This window comes from Schistocerca piceifrons, unplaced genomic scaffold (assembly GCF_021461385.2).
Source record: "Schistocerca piceifrons isolate TAMUIC-IGC-003096 unplaced genomic scaffold, iqSchPice1.1 HiC_scaffold_376, whole genome shotgun sequence".
Lineage (NCBI taxonomy): Eukaryota > Metazoa > Arthropoda > Insecta > Orthoptera > Acrididae > Schistocerca > Schistocerca piceifrons.
This window is the reverse complement of record NW_025728599.1, coordinates 1-16,242: the sequence shown is the minus strand read 5'-3', so window position 1 is coordinate 16,242 and position 16,242 is coordinate 1. Positions and strand designations below refer to the sequence as shown.

General features: G+C 52.0%; 32 non-coding genes across 32 annotated transcripts; 7 read left to right on the top strand and 25 right to left on the bottom strand.

Annotated features, from left to right (window-relative positions):
• Nucleotides 1-50: 50 nt before the first annotated feature.
• Nucleotides 51-122, top strand: Trnag-ucc. Its single transcript has one exon. It is a non-coding gene; the product is annotated as a tRNA-Gly (tRNA).
• Nucleotides 123-877: 755 nt separating this feature from the next.
• Trnav-aac lies at nucleotides 878-951 on the bottom strand. Its single transcript has one exon. It is a non-coding gene; the product is annotated as a tRNA-Val (tRNA).
• Nucleotides 952-1,207: 256 nt separating this feature from the next.
• Trnae-uuc lies at nucleotides 1,208-1,279 on the bottom strand. Its single transcript has one exon. It is a non-coding gene; the product is annotated as a tRNA-Glu (tRNA).
• A 456-nt stretch (nucleotides 1,280-1,735) lies between these two features.
• On the bottom strand, nucleotides 1,736-1,808 carry Trnam-cau. Its single transcript has one exon. It is a non-coding gene; the product is annotated as a tRNA-Met (tRNA).
• Nucleotides 1,809-2,106: 298 nt separating this feature from the next.
• Trnag-gcc lies at nucleotides 2,107-2,177 on the bottom strand. Its single transcript has one exon. It is a non-coding gene; the product is annotated as a tRNA-Gly (tRNA).
• A 336-nt stretch (nucleotides 2,178-2,513) lies between these two features.
• Nucleotides 2,514-2,585, top strand: Trnag-ucc. The gene has a single exon. It is a non-coding gene; the product is annotated as a tRNA-Gly (tRNA).
• A 755-nt stretch (nucleotides 2,586-3,340) lies between these two features.
• Trnav-aac lies at nucleotides 3,341-3,414 on the bottom strand. The gene has a single exon. It is a non-coding gene; the product is annotated as a tRNA-Val (tRNA).
• Nucleotides 3,415-3,670: 256 nt separating this feature from the next.
• On the bottom strand, nucleotides 3,671-3,742 carry Trnae-uuc. The gene has a single exon. It is a non-coding gene; the product is annotated as a tRNA-Glu (tRNA).
• A 456-nt stretch (nucleotides 3,743-4,198) lies between these two features.
• On the bottom strand, nucleotides 4,199-4,271 carry Trnam-cau. Its single transcript has one exon. It is a non-coding gene; the product is annotated as a tRNA-Met (tRNA).
• A 298-nt stretch (nucleotides 4,272-4,569) lies between these two features.
• Trnag-gcc lies at nucleotides 4,570-4,640 on the bottom strand. The gene has a single exon. It is a non-coding gene; the product is annotated as a tRNA-Gly (tRNA).
• Nucleotides 4,641-4,977: 337 nt separating this feature from the next.
• Nucleotides 4,978-5,049, top strand: Trnag-ucc. The gene has a single exon. It is a non-coding gene; the product is annotated as a tRNA-Gly (tRNA).
• Nucleotides 5,050-5,804: 755 nt separating this feature from the next.
• Trnav-aac lies at nucleotides 5,805-5,878 on the bottom strand. Its single transcript has one exon. It is a non-coding gene; the product is annotated as a tRNA-Val (tRNA).
• Nucleotides 5,879-6,134: 256 nt separating this feature from the next.
• Trnae-uuc lies at nucleotides 6,135-6,206 on the bottom strand. The gene has a single exon. It is a non-coding gene; the product is annotated as a tRNA-Glu (tRNA).
• Nucleotides 6,207-6,662: 456 nt separating this feature from the next.
• Nucleotides 6,663-6,735, bottom strand: Trnam-cau. The gene has a single exon. It is a non-coding gene; the product is annotated as a tRNA-Met (tRNA).
• A 298-nt stretch (nucleotides 6,736-7,033) lies between these two features.
• On the bottom strand, nucleotides 7,034-7,104 carry Trnag-gcc. The gene has a single exon. It is a non-coding gene; the product is annotated as a tRNA-Gly (tRNA).
• Nucleotides 7,105-7,440: 336 nt separating this feature from the next.
• On the top strand, nucleotides 7,441-7,512 carry Trnag-ucc. Its single transcript has one exon. It is a non-coding gene; the product is annotated as a tRNA-Gly (tRNA).
• Nucleotides 7,513-8,266: 754 nt separating this feature from the next.
• On the bottom strand, nucleotides 8,267-8,340 carry Trnav-aac. The gene has a single exon. It is a non-coding gene; the product is annotated as a tRNA-Val (tRNA).
• A 256-nt stretch (nucleotides 8,341-8,596) lies between these two features.
• Nucleotides 8,597-8,668, bottom strand: Trnae-uuc. The gene has a single exon. It is a non-coding gene; the product is annotated as a tRNA-Glu (tRNA).
• A 456-nt stretch (nucleotides 8,669-9,124) lies between these two features.
• Nucleotides 9,125-9,197, bottom strand: Trnam-cau. The gene has a single exon. It is a non-coding gene; the product is annotated as a tRNA-Met (tRNA).
• A 298-nt stretch (nucleotides 9,198-9,495) lies between these two features.
• On the bottom strand, nucleotides 9,496-9,566 carry Trnag-gcc. The gene has a single exon. It is a non-coding gene; the product is annotated as a tRNA-Gly (tRNA).
• Nucleotides 9,567-9,902: 336 nt separating this feature from the next.
• Nucleotides 9,903-9,974, top strand: Trnag-ucc. The gene has a single exon. It is a non-coding gene; the product is annotated as a tRNA-Gly (tRNA).
• A 754-nt stretch (nucleotides 9,975-10,728) lies between these two features.
• Nucleotides 10,729-10,802, bottom strand: Trnav-aac. The gene has a single exon. It is a non-coding gene; the product is annotated as a tRNA-Val (tRNA).
• Nucleotides 10,803-11,059: 257 nt separating this feature from the next.
• On the bottom strand, nucleotides 11,060-11,131 carry Trnae-uuc. The gene has a single exon. It is a non-coding gene; the product is annotated as a tRNA-Glu (tRNA).
• Nucleotides 11,132-11,587: 456 nt separating this feature from the next.
• Nucleotides 11,588-11,660, bottom strand: Trnam-cau. The gene has a single exon. It is a non-coding gene; the product is annotated as a tRNA-Met (tRNA).
• Nucleotides 11,661-11,976: 316 nt separating this feature from the next.
• On the bottom strand, nucleotides 11,977-12,047 carry Trnag-gcc. The gene has a single exon. It is a non-coding gene; the product is annotated as a tRNA-Gly (tRNA).
• A 336-nt stretch (nucleotides 12,048-12,383) lies between these two features.
• Nucleotides 12,384-12,454, top strand: Trnag-ucc. Its single transcript has one exon. It is a non-coding gene; the product is annotated as a tRNA-Gly (tRNA).
• Nucleotides 12,455-13,213: 759 nt separating this feature from the next.
• On the bottom strand, nucleotides 13,214-13,286 carry Trnav-aac. The gene has a single exon. It is a non-coding gene; the product is annotated as a tRNA-Val (tRNA).
• A 257-nt stretch (nucleotides 13,287-13,543) lies between these two features.
• Nucleotides 13,544-13,616, bottom strand: Trnae-uuc. Its single transcript has one exon. It is a non-coding gene; the product is annotated as a tRNA-Glu (tRNA).
• Nucleotides 13,617-14,074: 458 nt separating this feature from the next.
• Trnam-cau lies at nucleotides 14,075-14,147 on the bottom strand. Its single transcript has one exon. It is a non-coding gene; the product is annotated as a tRNA-Met (tRNA).
• A 299-nt stretch (nucleotides 14,148-14,446) lies between these two features.
• Trnag-gcc lies at nucleotides 14,447-14,516 on the bottom strand. Its single transcript has one exon. It is a non-coding gene; the product is annotated as a tRNA-Gly (tRNA).
• Nucleotides 14,517-14,853: 337 nt separating this feature from the next.
• Trnag-ucc lies at nucleotides 14,854-14,925 on the top strand. Its single transcript has one exon. It is a non-coding gene; the product is annotated as a tRNA-Gly (tRNA).
• Nucleotides 14,926-16,006: 1,081 nt separating this feature from the next.
• On the bottom strand, nucleotides 16,007-16,079 carry Trnae-uuc. The gene has a single exon. It is a non-coding gene; the product is annotated as a tRNA-Glu (tRNA).
• Nucleotides 16,080-16,242: the final 163 nt, after the last annotated feature.

Genomic DNA, 16,242 nt, shown 5'->3' with positions numbered 1-16,242 from the left:
GCCGACAGGCGGGAAGCAGACACAGCGCGGCGTGCGCGGACGGAAACCGTGCGGTGGTGGTGTAATGGTCAGCATAGTTGCCTTCCAAGCAGTTGATCCGGGTTCGATTCCCGGCCACCGCAGCCGGCTTTTACTTTTGCGTATGAGTACTTTTGCCACGCGTCTTTAAATTAATCTTTCTTTCGCCCTCTTACTCGCTGCAGGCCACCCTATAGTGTGTGCGTCGATTCCCCTTGAGTCTCGACTTGTCTCGACTTTGCTCAGCTGACGCGAGAGCTGACGCTCTCCAATCGGCCTATATCAAGAGGACAAGCACGCGAAACGACTGAGAGAGGTATGGCGAGGCGGCCACCACATTACTTATGCCTCAAGTAAATACCTGCTGCCTGTTATCATGTATTGTCTGATGTCACATGTTCTGTCAGACAAATTCAGTTTTATTACTGGTACATTCCTTTTTTTTTTTTTTTTTTTTTTCTTTGTTGAAAATTTTACAACACGCTCCTTCATTTCACTGTGGCCGCACGGCGCGACTTGGCATACCGAAAGGCATAACGTGGCGCCAGTGCCCTTGACCGAATAGCGCTGCAGCTCCGAAACCGAAGAGGAAAGAGAAATACGAACTGAAACTGTCGGCAGTGCCCAGTGTTCGCAGGCGGTCACCCGCCCAAGCACTGACAACGCCCAGCTTCGCGCAGTAGCGGTGATCGGACGAGAAACTGTGTGTTCACCGTGCTGTGACCAGTGAAGTGTTTTAGCGCGTCCCGACAAGTCGCGTTCTGGTCCCCTATCAGCTCCCACACAATGTGACGATTTCTTTGTTACCATACTTCCCCGCCGAAATCGGCGTTGCCTTTTTGGAAGAGTGAAATCGTAGTGGCCCGTGGGGGGATCGAACCCACGACCTTCCCGTTGTTAGCACGACGCTCTAACCGACTGAGCTAACGGGCCTCGGTGCAGACAGTCTTTCATCGCTTCGCGGTAATTGCTCTGCGTATTGCCATGTAACATTTCTATGGTAGCAGTCCAACAGTGGACCAGCGTCTCTTCTCCCTTTATTCCGCTGCTCGTAGTAATTTCATTGCGTGCCCGTTTCTCTCGACTGTTTTCAGCTGACGTTTATGAACCAGTAGCTATAATGCGAGGAGGACGTGAAACAGCCTTTCGCAGGGTCAAAACTTGTCGTGACTTTTGCCGAAAAATTCCGTTCCGGTACCGGGAATCGAACCCGGGCCTCCTGGGTGAAAGCCAGGTATCCTAGCCACTAGACCACACCGGACGCGCACATTTTCTTCGGGGTTTACACCCGGTCCACTCGCTTTCCGTGTCGCACGTTCCCTGTTTGCGAGCATCTTTTCGCGCGCCCATGGCGAGGCGCGCATGGCAAAAGTCACAATCCATTGCTTTATGCCTCGTTGTTACAGGGGTAGGAGGAAAAGCAAAGCTGTAAGTAGTAATATTTATTTACTTATTTCGCAAGTAAATACCTGCTGCCTGTCATCATACAGCAGGTCATACATTGTGGGACTTTACACGTTATATCGTACGAAATTCAGTTTTATTACTAGTACTTTTTTCCTTGAAAATTTTACATAAGAACTGCAAGTAGTAATAACGGGAAGTAAACATTATCACGCTGAGTCGTTGAAGCCTTGAGGATAACAAAGTACAAAGTGTTCCGCTCCTTCGCAAACCCCAGAGCCGTCGATTTAGCTGTGGACGAAAGTAAATTAAATGCCCCGGGTGAGGATCGAACTCACGACCTTAAGATTATGAGACTTACGCGCTGCCTACTGCGCTACCGAGGCAGGCGATCGCCACGCCTTCTGGAATCTCGGTAAGTACCAAATACCGGTGGTAGAGAGTCTGCACTTCGTGGCTCATTTTTTTTTTCTGTTGCTACACGTGCATTCCCGGCGCGACAGGCAACTTGCGATGCTAGGCCGACGCCAGTATGTACAATAGCGCACAACAGTCCAAACGAGCAGTCGTGCGCGCTGCATGTTCGGTTATTCCCACACGGATATCCCGCGGTTCATTCTCATGGCTCACGCAGTTCGAGTGCGAAAGACACGCAGCACCACTATCGGAGAAAAAACAAAATGATGCATCGGCCGGGAATCGAACCCGGGCCGCCCGCGTGGCAGGCGAGCATTCTACCACTGAACCACCGATGCTCAGCTAGTTCACAGCTTCCTGGTGCTTTCCGCGGCAGACGTCTGAGGGGAAAGTGGGACTGCCGTCCAGCGCCGTCGCATCCTCTCGAGAGAATGCTACACACGCTGAATCCTGAACTGCACTGCACTGCTTAAAAATGACGCCCGAACGCGATCGCCTAAGTACTCTTGCGGCGCACGTGCGCGACGACTCTTGCCAAAGGACGCGAAATGTGCGTAGAGACGCTGTCTGGATGCGCTCGCCTACCCCGTAATGCGCCTACAGCTACGACCACCTTGAGCCGCCGCCGACAGGCGGGAAGCAGACACAGCGCGGCGTGCGCGGACGGAAACCGTGCGGTGGTGGTGTAATGGTCAGCATAGTTGCCTTCCAAGCAGTTGATCCGGGTTCGATTCCCGGCCACCGCAGCCGGCTTTTACTTTTGCGTATGAGTACTTTTGCCACGCGTCTTTAAATTAATCTTTCTTTCGCCCTCTTACTCGCTGCAGGCCACCCTATAGTGTGTGCGTCGATTCCCCTTGAGTCTCGACTTGTCTCGACTTTGCTCAGCTGACGCGAGAGCTGACGCTCTCCAATCGGCCTATATCAAGAGGACAAGCACGCGAAACGACTGAGAGAGGTATGGCGAGGCGGCCACCACATTACTTATGCCTCAAGTAAATACCTGCTGCCTGTTATCATGTATTGTCTGATGTCACATGTTCTGTCAGACAAATTCAGTTTTATTACTGGTACATTCCTTTTTTTTTTTTTTTTTTTTTTCTTTGTTGAAAATTTTACAACACGCTCCTTCATTTCACTGTGGCCGCACGGCGCGACTTGGCATACCGAAAGGCATAACGTGGCGCCAGTGCCCTTGACCGAATAGCGCTGCAGCTCCGAAACCGAAGAGGAAAGAGAAATACGAACTGAAACTGTCGGCAGTGCCCAGTGTTCGCAGGCGGTCACCCGCCCAAGCACTGACAACGCCCAGCTTCGCGCAGTAGCGGTGATCGGACGAGAAACTGTGTGTTCACCGTGCTGTGACCAGTGAAGTGTTTTAGCGCGTCCCGACAAGTCGCGTTCTGGTCCCCTATCAGCTCCCACACAATGTGACGATTTCTTTGTTACCATACTTCCCCGCCGAAATCGGCGTTGCCTTTTTGGAAGAGTGAAATCGTAGTGGCCCGTGGGGGGATCGAACCCACGACCTTCCCGTTGTTAGCACGACGCTCTAACCGACTGAGCTAACGGGCCTCGGTGCAGACAGTCTTTCATCGCTTCGCGGTAATTGCTCTGCGTATTGCCATGTAACATTTCTATGGTAGCAGTCCAACAGTGGACCAGCGTCTCTTCTCCCTTTATTCCGCTGCTCGTAGTAATTTCATTGCGTGCCCGTTTCTCTCGACTGTTTTCAGCTGACGTTTATGAACCAGTAGCTATAATGCGAGGAGGACGTGAAACAGCCTTTCGCAGGGTCAAAACTTGTCGTGACTTTTGCCGAAAAATTCCGTTCCGGTACCGGGAATCGAACCCGGGCCTCCTGGGTGAAAGCCAGGTATCCTAGCCACTAGACCACACCGGACGCGCACATTTTCTTCGGGGTTTACACCCGGTCCACTCGCTTTCCGTGTCGCACGTTCCCTGTTTGCGAGCATCTTTTCGCGCGCCCATGGCGAGGCGCGCATGGCAAAAGTCACAATCCATTGCTTTATGCCTCGTTGTTACAGGGGTAGGAGGAAAAGCAAAGCTGTAAGTAGTAATATTTATTTACTTATTTCGCAAGTAAATACCTGCTGCCTGTCATCATACAGCAGGTCATACATTGTGGGACTTTACACGTTATATCGTACGAAATTCAGTTTTATTACTAGTACTTTTTTCCTTGAAAATTTTACATAAGAACTGCAAGTAGTAATAACGGGAAGTAAACATTATCACGCTGAGTCGTTGAAGCCTTGAGGATAACAAAGTACAAAGTGTTCCGCTCCTTCGCAAACCCCAGAGCCGTCGATTTAGCTGTGGACGAAAGTAAATTAAATGCCCCGGGTGAGGATCGAACTCACGACCTTAAGATTATGAGACTTACGCGCTGCCTACTGCGCTACCGAGGCAGGCGATCGCCACGCCTTCTGGAATCTCGGTAAGTACCAAATACCGGTGGTAGAGAGTCTGCACTTCGTGGCTCATTTTTTTTTTCTGTTGCTACACGTGCATTCCCGGCGCGACAGGCAACTTGCGATGCTAGGCCGACGCCAGTATGTACAATAGCGCACAACAGTCCAAACGAGCAGTCGTGCGCGCTGCATGTTCGGTTATTCCCACACGGATATCCCGCGGTTCATTCTCATGGCTCACGCAGTTCGAGTGCGAAAGACACGCAGCACCACTATCGGAGAAAAAACAAAATGATGCATCGGCCGGGAATCGAACCCGGGCCGCCCGCGTGGCAGGCGAGCATTCTACCACTGAACCACCGATGCTCAGCTAGTTCACAGCTTCCTGGTGCTTTCCGCGGCAGACGTCTGAGGGGGAAAGTGGGACTGCCGTCCAGCGCCGTCGCATCCTCTCGAGAGAATGCTACACACGCTGAATCCTGAACTGCACTGCACTGCTTAAAAATGACGCCCGAACGCGATCGCCTAAGTACTCTTGCGGCGCACGTGCGCGACGACTCTTGCCAAAGGACGCGAAATGTGCGTAGAGACGCTGTCTGGATGCGCTCGCCTACCCCGTAATGCGCCTACAGCTACGACCACCTTGAGCCGCCGCCGACAGGCGGGAAGCAGACACAGCGCGGCGTGCGCGGACGGAAACCGTGCGGTGGTGGTGTAATGGTCAGCATAGTTGCCTTCCAAGCAGTTGATCCGGGTTCGATTCCCGGCCACCGCAGCCGGCTTTTACTTTTGCGTATGAGTACTTTTGCCACGCGTCTTTAAATTAATCTTTCTTTCGCCCTCTTACTCGCTGCAGGCCACCCTATAGTGTGTGCGTCGATTCCCCTTGAGTCTCGACTTGTCTCGACTTTGCTCAGCTGACGCGAGAGCTGACGCTCTCCAATCGGCCTATATCAAGAGGACAAGCACGCGAAACGACTGAGAGAGGTATGGCGAGGCGGCCACCACATTACTTATGCCTCAAGTAAATACCTGCTGCCTGTTATCATGTATTGTCTGATGTCACATGTTCTGTCAGACAAATTCAGTTTTATTACTGGTACATTCCTTTTTTTTTTTTTTTTTTTTTTCTTTGTTGAAAATTTTACAACACGCTCCTTCATTTCACTGTGGCCGCACGGCGCGACTTGGCATACCGAAAGGCATAACGTGGCGCCAGTGCCCTTGACCGAATAGCGCTGCAGCTCCGAAACCGAAGAGGAAAGAGAAATACGAACTGAAACTGTCGGCAGTGCCCAGTGTTCGCAGGCGGTCACCCGCCCAAGCACTGACAACGCCCAGCTTCGCGCAGTAGCGGTGATCGGACGAGAAACTGTGTGTTCACCGTGCTGTGACCAGTGAAGTGTTTTAGCGCGTCCCGACAAGTCGCGTTCTGGTCCCCTATCAGCTCCCACACAATGTGACGATTTCTTTGTTACCATACTTCCCCGCCGAAATCGGCGTTGCCTTTTTGGAAGAGTGAAATCGTAGTGGCCCGTGGGGGGATCGAACCCACGACCTTCCCGTTGTTAGCACGACGCTCTAACCGACTGAGCTAACGGGCCTCGGTGCAGACAGTCTTTCATCGCTTCGCGGTAATTGCTCTGCGTATTGCCATGTAACATTTCTATGGTAGCAGTCCAACAGTGGACCAGCGTCTCTTCTCCCTTTATTCCGCTGCTCGTAGTAATTTCATTGCGTGCCCGTTTCTCTCGACTGTTTTCAGCTGACGTTTATGAACCAGTAGCTATAATGCGAGGAGGACGTGAAACAGCCTTTCGCAGGGTCAAAACTTGTCGTGACTTTTGCCGAAAAATTCCGTTCCGGTACCGGGAATCGAACCCGGGCCTCCTGGGTGAAAGCCAGGTATCCTAGCCACTAGACCACACCGGACGCGCACATTTTCTTCGGGGTTTACACCCGGTCCACTCGCTTTCCGTGTCGCACGTTCCCTGTTTGCGAGCATCTTTTCGCGCGCCCATGGCGAGGCGCGCATGGCAAAAGTCACAATCCATTGCTTTATGCCTCGTTGTTACAGGGGTAGGAGGAAAAGCAAAGCTGTAAGTAGTAATATTTATTTACTTATTTCGCAAGTAAATACCTGCTGCCTGTCATCATACAGCAGGTCATACATTGTGGGACTTTACACGTTATATCGTACGAAATTCAGTTTTATTACTAGTACTTTTTTCCTTGAAAATTTTACATAAGAACTGCAAGTAGTAATAACGGGAAGTAAACATTATCACGCTGAGTCGTTGAAGCCTTGAGGATAACAAAGTACAAAGTGTTCCGCTCCTTCGCAAACCCCAGAGCCGTCGATTTAGCTGTGGACGAAAGTAAATTAAATGCCCCGGGTGAGGATCGAACTCACGACCTTAAGATTATGAGACTTACGCGCTGCCTACTGCGCTACCGAGGCAGGCGATCGCCACGCCTTCTGGAATCTCGGTAAGTACCAAATACCGGTGGTAGAGAGTCTGCACTTCGTGGCTCATTTTTTTTTTCTGTTGCTACACGTGCATTCCCGGCGCGACAGGCAACTTGCGATGCTAGGCCGACGCCAGTATGTACAATAGCGCACAACAGTCCAAACGAGCAGTCGTGCGCGCTGCATGTTCGGTTATTCCCACACGGATATCCCGCGGTTCATTCTCATGGCTCACGCAGTTCGAGTGCGAAAGACACGCAGCACCACTATCGGAGAAAAAACAAAATGATGCATCGGCCGGGAATCGAACCCGGGCCGCCCGCGTGGCAGGCGAGCATTCTACCACTGAACCACCGATGCTCAGCTAGTTCACAGCTTCCTGGTGCTTTCCGCGGCAGACGTCTGAGGGGAAAGTGGGACTGCCGTCCAGCGCCGTCGCATCCTCTCGAGAGAATGCTACACACGCTGAATCCTGAACTGCACTGCACTGCTTAAAAATGACGCCCGAACGCGATCGCCTAAGTACTCTTGCGGCGCACGTGCGCGACGACTCTTGCCAAAGGACGCGAAATGTGCGTAGAGACGCTGTCTGGATGCGCTCGCCTACCCCGTAATGCGCCTACAGCTACGACCACCTTGAGCCGCCGCCGACAGGCGGGAAGCAGACACAGCGCGGCGTGCGCGGACGGAAACCGTGCGGTGGTGGTGTAATGGTCAGCATAGTTGCCTTCCAAGCAGTTGATCCGGGTTCGATTCCCGGCCACCGCAGCCGGCTTTTACTTTTGCGTATGAGTACTTTTGCCACGCGTCTTTAAATTAATCTTTCTTTCGCCCTCTTACTCGCTGCAGGCCACCCTATAGTGTGTGCGTCGATTCCCCTTGAGTCTCGACTTGTCTCGACTTTGCTCAGCTGACGCGAGAGCTGACGCTCTCCAATCGGCCTATATCAAGAGGACAAGCACGCGAAACGACTGAGAGAGGTATGGCGAGGCGGCCACCACATTACTTATGCCTCAAGTAAATACCTGCTGCCTGTTATCATGTATTGTCTGATGTCACATGTTCTGTCAGACAAATTCAGTTTTATTACTGGTACATTCCTTTTTTTTTTTTTTTTTTTTTCTTTGTTGAAAATTTTACAACACGCTCCTTCATTTCACTGTGGCCGCACGGCGCGACTTGGCATACCGAAAGGCATAACGTGGCGCCAGTGCCCTTGACCGAATAGCGCTGCAGCTCCGAAACCGAAGAGGAAAGAGAAATACGAACTGAAACTGTCGGCAGTGCCCAGTGTTCGCAGGCGGTCACCCGCCCAAGCACTGACAACGCCCAGCTTCGCGCAGTAGCGGTGATCGGACGAGAAACTGTGTGTTCACCGTGCTGTGACCAGTGAAGTGTTTTAGCGCGTCCCGACAAGTCGCGTTCTGGTCCCCTATCAGCTCCCACACAATGTGACGATTTCTTTGTTACCATACTTCCCCGCCGAAATCGGCGTTGCCTTTTTGGAAGAGTGAAATCGTAGTGGCCCGTGGGGGGATCGAACCCACGACCTTCCCGTTGTTAGCACGACGCTCTAACCGACTGAGCTAACGGGCCTCGGTGCAGACAGTCTTTCATCGCTTCGCGGTAATTGCTCTGCGTATTGCCATGTAACATTTCTATGGTAGCAGTCCAACAGTGGACCAGCGTCTCTTCTCCCTTTATTCCGCTGCTCGTAGTAATTTCATTGCGTGCCCGTTTCTCTCGACTGTTTTCAGCTGACGTTTATGAACCAGTAGCTATAATGCGAGGAGGACGTGAAACAGCCTTTCGCAGGGTCAAAACTTGTCGTGACTTTTGCCGAAAAATTCCGTTCCGGTACCGGGAATCGAACCCGGGCCTCCTGGGTGAAAGCCAGGTATCCTAGCCACTAGACCACACCGGACGCGCACATTTTCTTCGGGGTTTACACCCGGTCCACTCGCTTTCCGTGTCGCACGTTCCCTGTTTGCGAGCATCTTTTCGCGCGCCCATGGCGAGGCGCGCATGGCAAAAGTCACAATCCATTGCTTTATGCCTCGTTGTTACAGGGGTAGGAGGAAAAGCAAAGCTGTAAGTAGTAATATTTATTTACTTATTTCGCAAGTAAATACCTGCTGCCTGTCATCATACAGCAGGTCATACATTGTGGGACTTTACACGTTATATCGTACGAAATTCAGTTTTATTACTAGTACTTTTTTCCTTGAAAATTTTACATAAGAACTGCAAGTAGTAATAACGGGAAGTAAACATTATCACGCTGAGTCGTTGAAGCCTTGAGGATAACAAAGTACAAAGTGTTCCGCTCCTTCGCAAACCCCAGAGCCGTCGATTTAGCTGTGGACGAAAGTAAATTAAATGCCCCGGGTGAGGATCGAACTCACGACCTTAAGATTATGAGACTTACGCGCTGCCTACTGCGCTACCGAGGCAGGCGATCGCCACGCCTTCTGGAATCTCGGTAAGTACCAAATACCGGTGGTAGAGAGTCTGCACTTCGTGGCTCATTTTTTTTTTCTGTTGCTACACGTGCATTCCCGGCGCGACAGGCAACTTGCGATGCTAGGCCGACGCCAGTATGTACAATAGCGCACAACAGTCCAAACGAGCAGTCGTGCGCGCTGCATGTTCGGTTATTCCCACACGGATATCCCGCGGTTCATTCTCATGGCTCACGCAGTTCGAGTGCGAAAGACACGCAGCACCACTATCGGAGAAAAAACAAAATGATGCATCGGCCGGGAATCGAACCCGGGCCGCCCGCGTGGCAGGCGAGCATTCTACCACTGAACCACCGATGCTCAGCTAGTTCACAGCTTCCTGGTGCTTTCCGCGGCAGACGTCTGAGGGGAAAGTGGGACTGCCGTCCAGCGCCGTCGCATCCTCTCGAGAGAATGCTACACACGCTGAATCCTGAACTGCACTGCACTGCTTAAAAATGACGCCCGAACGCGATCGCCTAAGTACTCTTGCGGCGCACGTGCGCGACGACTCTTGCCAAAGGACGCGAAATGTGCGTAGAGACGCTGTCTGGATGCGCTCGCCTACCCCGTAATGCGCCTACAGCTACGACCACCTTGAGCCGCCGCCGACAGGCGGGAAGCAGACACAGCGCGGCGTGCGCGGACGGAAACCGTGCGGTGGTGGTGTAATGGTCAGCATAGTTGCCTTCCAAGCAGTTGATCCGGGTTCGATTCCCGGCCACCGCAGCCGGCTTTTACTTTTGCGTATGAGTACTTTTGCCACGCGTCTTTAAATTAATCTTTCTTTCGCCCTCTTACTCGCTGCAGGCCACCCTATAGTGTGTGCGTCGATTCCCCTTGAGTCTCGACTTGTCTCGACTTTGCTCAGCTGACGCGAGAGCTGACGCTCTCCAATCGGCCTATATCAAGAGGACAAGCACGCGAAACGACTGAGAGAGGTATGGCGAGGCGGCCACCACATTACTTATGCCTCAAGTAAATACCTGCTGCCTGTTATCATGTATTGTCTGATGTCACATGTTCTGTCAGACAAATTCAGTTTTATTACTGGTACATTCCTTTTTTTTTTTTTTTTTTTTTCTTTGTTGAAAATTTTACAACACGCTCCTTCATTTCACTGTGGCCGCACGGCGCGACTTGGCATACCGAAAGGCATAACGTGGCGCCAGTGCCCTTGACCGAATAGCGCTGCAGCTCCGAAACCGAAGAGGAAAGAGAAATACGAACTGAAACTGTCGGCAGTGCCCAGTGTTCGCAGGCGGTCACCCGCCCAAGCACTGACAACGCCCAGCTTCGCGCAGTAGCGGTGATCGGACGAGAAACTGTGTGTTCACCGTGCTGTGACCAGTGAAGTGTTTTAGCGCGTCCCGACAAGTCGCGTTCTGGTCCCCTATCAGCTCCCACACAATGTGACGATTTCTTTGTTACCATACTTCCCCGCCGAAATCGGCGTTGCCTTTTTGGAAGAGTGAAATCGTAGTGGCCCGTGGGGGGATCGAACCCACGACCTTCCCGTTGTTAGCACGACGCTCTAACCGACTGAGCTAACGGGCCTCGGTGCAGACAGTCTTTCATCGCTTCGCGGTAATTGCTCTGCGTATTGCCATGTAACATTTCTATGGTAGCAGTCCAACAGTGGACCAGCGTCTCTTCTCCCTTTATTCCGCTGCTCGTAGTAATTTCATTGCGTGCCCGTTTCTCTCGACTGTTTTCAGCTGACGTTTATGAACCAGTAGCTATAATGCGAGGAGGACGTGAAACAGCCTTTCGCAGGGTCAAAAACTTGTCGTGACTTTTGCCGAAAAATTCCGTTCCGGTACCGGGAATCGAACCCGGGCCTCCTGGGTGAAAGCCAGGTATCCTAGCCACTAGACCACACCGGACGCGCACATTTTCTTCGGGGTTTACACCCGGTCCACTCGCTTTCCGTGTCGCACGTTCCCTGTTTGCGAGCATCTTTTCGCGCGCCCATGGCGAGGCGCGCATGGCAAAAGTCACAATCCATTGCTTTATGCCTCGTTGTTACAGGGGTAGGAGGAAAAGCAAAGCTGTAAGTAGTAATATTTATTTACTTATTTCGCAAGTAAATACCTGCTGCCTGTCATCATACAGCAGGTCATACATTGTGGGACTTTACACGTTATATCGTACGAAATTCAGTTTTATTACTAGTACTTTTTTCCTTGAAAATTTTACATAAGAACTGCAAGTAGTAATAACGGGAAGTAAACATTATCACGCTGAGTCGTTGAAGCCTTGAGGATAACAAAGTACAAAGTGTTCCGCTCCTTCGCAAACCCCAGAGCCGTCGATTTAGCTGTGGACGAAAGTAAATTAAATGCCCCGGGTGAGGATCGAACTCACGACCTTAAGATTATGAGACTTACGCGCTGCCTACTGCGCTACCGAGGCAGGCGATCGCCACGCCTTCTGGAATCTCGGTAAGTACCAAATACCGGTGGTAGAGAGTCTGCACTTCGTGGCTCATTTTTTTTTTCTGTTGCTACACGTGCATTCCCGGCGCGACAGGCAACTTGCGATGCTAGGCCGACGCCAGTATGTACAATAGCGCACAACAGTCCAAACGAGCAGTCGTGCGCGCTGCATGTTCGGTTATCGCTGCATGTTCGGTTATTCCCACACGGATATCCCGCGGTTCATTCTCATGGCTCACGCAGTTCGAGTGCGAAAGACACGCAGCACCACTATCGGAGAAAAAACAAAATGATGCATCGGCCGGGAATCGAACCCGGGCCGCCCGCGTGGCAGGCGAGCATTCTACCACTGAACCACCGATGCTCAGCTAGTTCACAGCTTCCTGGTGCTTTCCGCGGCAGACGTCTGAGGGGAAAGTGGGACTGCCGTCCAGCGCCGTCGCATCCTCTCGAGAGAATGCTACACACGCTGAATCTGAACTGCACCTGCACTGCTTAGAAATGACGCCCGAACGCGATCGCCTAAGTACTCTTGCGGCGCACGTGCGCGACGACTCTTGCCAAAGGACGCGAAATGTGCGTAGAGACGCTGTCTGGATGCGCTCGCCTACCCCGTAATGCGCCTACAGCTACGACCACCTTGAGCCGCCGCCGACAGGCGGGAAGCAGACACAGCGCGGCGTGCGCGGACGGAAACCGTGCGGTGGTGGTGTAATGGTCAGCATAGTTGCCTTCCAAGCAGTTGATCCGGGTTCGATTCCGGCCACCGCAGCCGGCTTTTACTTTTGCGTATGAGTACTTTTGCCACGCGTCTTTAAATTAATCTTTCTTTCGCCCTCTTACTCGCTGCAGGCCACCCTATAGTGTGTGCGTCGATTCCCCTTGAGTCTCGACTTGTCTCGACTTTGCTTCAGCTGACGCGAGAGCTGACGCTCTCCAATCGGCCTATATCAAGAGGACAAGCACGCGAAACGACTGAGAGAGGTATGGCGAGGCGGCCACCACATTACTTATGCCTCAAGTAAATACCTGCTGCCTGTTATCATGTATTGTCTGATGTCACATGTTCTGTCAGACAAATTCAGTTTTATTACTGGTACATTCCTTTTTTTTTTTTTTTTTTTTCTTTGTTGAAAATTTTACAACACGCTCCTTCATTTCACTGTGGCCGCACGGCGCGACTTGGCATACCGAAAGGCATAACGTGGCGCCAGTGCCCTTGACCGAATAGCGCTGCAGCTCCTGAAACCGAAGAGGAAATGAGAAATACGAACTGAAACTGTCGGCAGTGCCCAGTGTTCGCAGGCGGTCACCCGCCCAAGCACTGACAACGCCCAGCTTCGCGCAGTAGCGGTGATCGGACGAGAAACTGTGTGTTCACCGTGCTGTTGACCAGTGAAGTGTTTTAGCGCGCGTCCCGACAAGCCGCGTTCTGGTCCCCTATCAGCTCCCACACAATGTGACGATTTCTTTGTTACCATACTTCCCCGCCGAAATCGGCGTTGCCTTTTTGAAAGAGTGAAATCGTAGTGGCCCGTGGGGGATCGAACCCACGACCTTCCCGTTGTTAGCACGACGCTCTAACCGACTGAGCTAACGGGCCTCGGTGCAGACAGTCTTTCATCGCTTCGCGGTAATTGCTCTGCGTATTGCCATGTAACATTTTCTATGGTAGCAGTCCAACAGTGGACCAGCGTCTCTTCTCCCTTTATTCGCTGCTCGTAGTAATTTCATTTGCGTGCCCGTTTCTCTCGACTGTTTTCAGCTGACGTTTATGAACCAGTAGCTATAATGCGAGGAGGACGTGAAACAGCCTTTCGCAGGGTCAAAACTTGTCGTGACTTTTGCCGAAAAATTCCGTTCCGGTACCGGGAATCGAACCCCGGGCCTCCTGGGTGAAAGCCAGGTATCCTAGCCACTAGACCACACCGGACGCGCACATTTTCTTCGGGGTTTACACCCGGTCCACTCGCTTCCGTGTCGCACGTTCCCTGTTTGCGAGCATCTTTTCGCGCGCCCATGGCGAGGCGCGCATGGCAAAAGTCACAATCCATTGCTTTATGCCTCGTTGTTACAGGGGTAGGAGGAAAAAGCAAAGCTGTAAGTAGTAATATTTATTTACTTATTTCGCAAGTAAATACCTGCTGCCTGTCATCATACAGCAGGTCATACATTGTGGGGACTTTACACGTTATATCGTACGAAATTCAGTTTTATTACTAGTACTTTTTTTCCTTGAAAATTTTACATAAGAACTGCAAGTAGTAATAACGGGAAGTAAACATTATCACGCTGAGTCGTTGAAGCCTTGAGGATAACAAAGTACAAAGTGTTCCGCTCCTTCGCAAACCCCAGAGCCGTCGATTTAGCTGTGGACGAAAGTAAATTAAATGCCCCGGGTGAGGATCGAACTCACGACCTTAAGATTATGAGACTTACGCGCTGCCTACTGCGCTACCGAGGCAGGCGATCGCCACGCCTTCTGGAATCTCGGTAAGTACCAAATACCGGTGGTAGAGAGTCTGCACTTCGTGGCTCATTTTTTTTTTCTGTTGCTACACGTGCATTCCCCGGCGCGACAGGCAACTTGCGATGCTAGGCCGACGCCAGTATGTACAATAGCGCACAACAGTCCAAACGAGCAGTCGTGGCGCGCTGCATGTTCGGTTATTCCCACACGGATATCCCGCGGTTCATTCTCATGGCTCACGCAGTTCGAGTGCGAAAGACACGCAGCACCACTATCGGAGAAAAAACAAATGATGCATCGGCCGGGATCGAACCCGGGCCGCCCGCGTGGCAGGCGAGCATTCTACCACTGAACCACCGATGCTCAGCTAGTTCACAGCTTCCTGGTGCTTTCCGCGGCAGACGTCTGAGGGGAAAGTGGGACTGCCGTCCAGCGCCGTCGCATCCTCTCGAGAGAATGCTACACACGCTGAATCCTGAACTGCACTGCACTGCTTAAAAATGACGCCCGAACGCGATCGCCTAAGTACTCTTGCGGCGCACGTGCGCGACGACTCTTGCCAAAGGACGCGAAATGTGCGTAGAGACGCTGTCTGGATGCGCTCGCCTACCCCGTAATGCGCCTACAGCTACGACCACCTTGAGCCGCCGCCGACAGGCGGGAAGCAGACACATGCGCGGCGTGCGCGGACGGAAACCGTGCGGTGGTGGTGTAATGGTCAGCATAGTTGCCTTCCAAGCAGTTGATCCGGGTTCGATTCCCGGCCACCGCAGCCGGCTTTACTTTTGCGTATGAGTACTTTTGCCAACGCGTCTTTAAATTAATCTTTCTTTCGCCCTCTTACTCGCTGCAGGCCACCCTATAGTGTGTGCGTCGATTCCCCTTGAGTCTCGACTTGTCTCGACTTTGCTCAGCTGACGCGAGAGCTGACGCTCTCCAATCGGCCTATATCAAGAGGACAAGCACGCGAAACGACTGAGAGAGGTATGGCGAGGCGGCCACCACATTACTTATGCCTCAAGTAAATACCTGCTGCCTGTTATCATGTATTGTCTGATGTCACATGTTCTGTCAGACAAATTCAGTTTTATTACTGGTACATTCCTTTTTTTTTTTTTTTTTTTCTTTGTTGAAAAATTTACACAACGCTCCTTCATTTCACTGTGGCCGCACGGCGCGACTTGGCATACCGAAAGGCATAACGTGGCGCCAGTGCCCTTGACCGAATAGCGCTGCAGCTCCGAAACCGAAGAGGAAAGAGAAATACGAACTGAAACTGTCGGCAGTGCCCAGTGTTCGCAGGCGGTCACCCGCCCAAGCACTGACAACGCCCAGCTTCGCGCAGTAGCGGTGATCGGACGAGAAACTGTGTGTTCACCGTGCTGTGACCAGTGAAGTGTTTTAGCGCGTCCCGACAAGCCGCGTTCTGGTCCCCTATCAGCTCCCACACAATGTGACGATTTCTTTGTTACCATACTTCCCCGCCGAAATCGGCGTTGCCTTTTTGAAAGAGTGAAATCGTAGTGGCCCGTGGGGGATCGAACCACGACCTTCCCGTTGTTAGCACGACGCTCTAACCGACTAGAGCTAACGGGCCTCGGTGGCAGACAGTCTTTCATCGCTTCGCGGTAATTGCTCTGCGTATTGCCATGTAACATTTCTATGGTAGCAGTCCAACAGTGGACCAGCGTCTCTTCTCCCTTTATTCCGCTGCTCGTAGTAATTTCATTGCGTGCCCGTTTCTCTCGACTGTTTTCAGCTGACGTTTATGAACAGTAGCTATAATGCGAGGAGGACGTGAAACAGCCTTTCGCAGGGTCAAAACTTGTCGTGACTTTTGCCGAAAAATTCCGTTCCGGTACCGGGAATCGAACCCGGGCCTCCTGGGTGAAAGCCAGGTATCCCTAGCCACTAGACCACACCGGAACGCGCACATTTTCTTCGGGGTTTACACCCGGTCCACTCGCTTTCCGTGTCGCACGTTCCTGTTTGCGAGCATCTTTTCGCGCGCCCATGGCGAGGCGCGCATGGCAAAAGTCACAATCCATTGCTTTATGCCTCGTTGTTACAGGGGTAGGAGGAAAAGCAA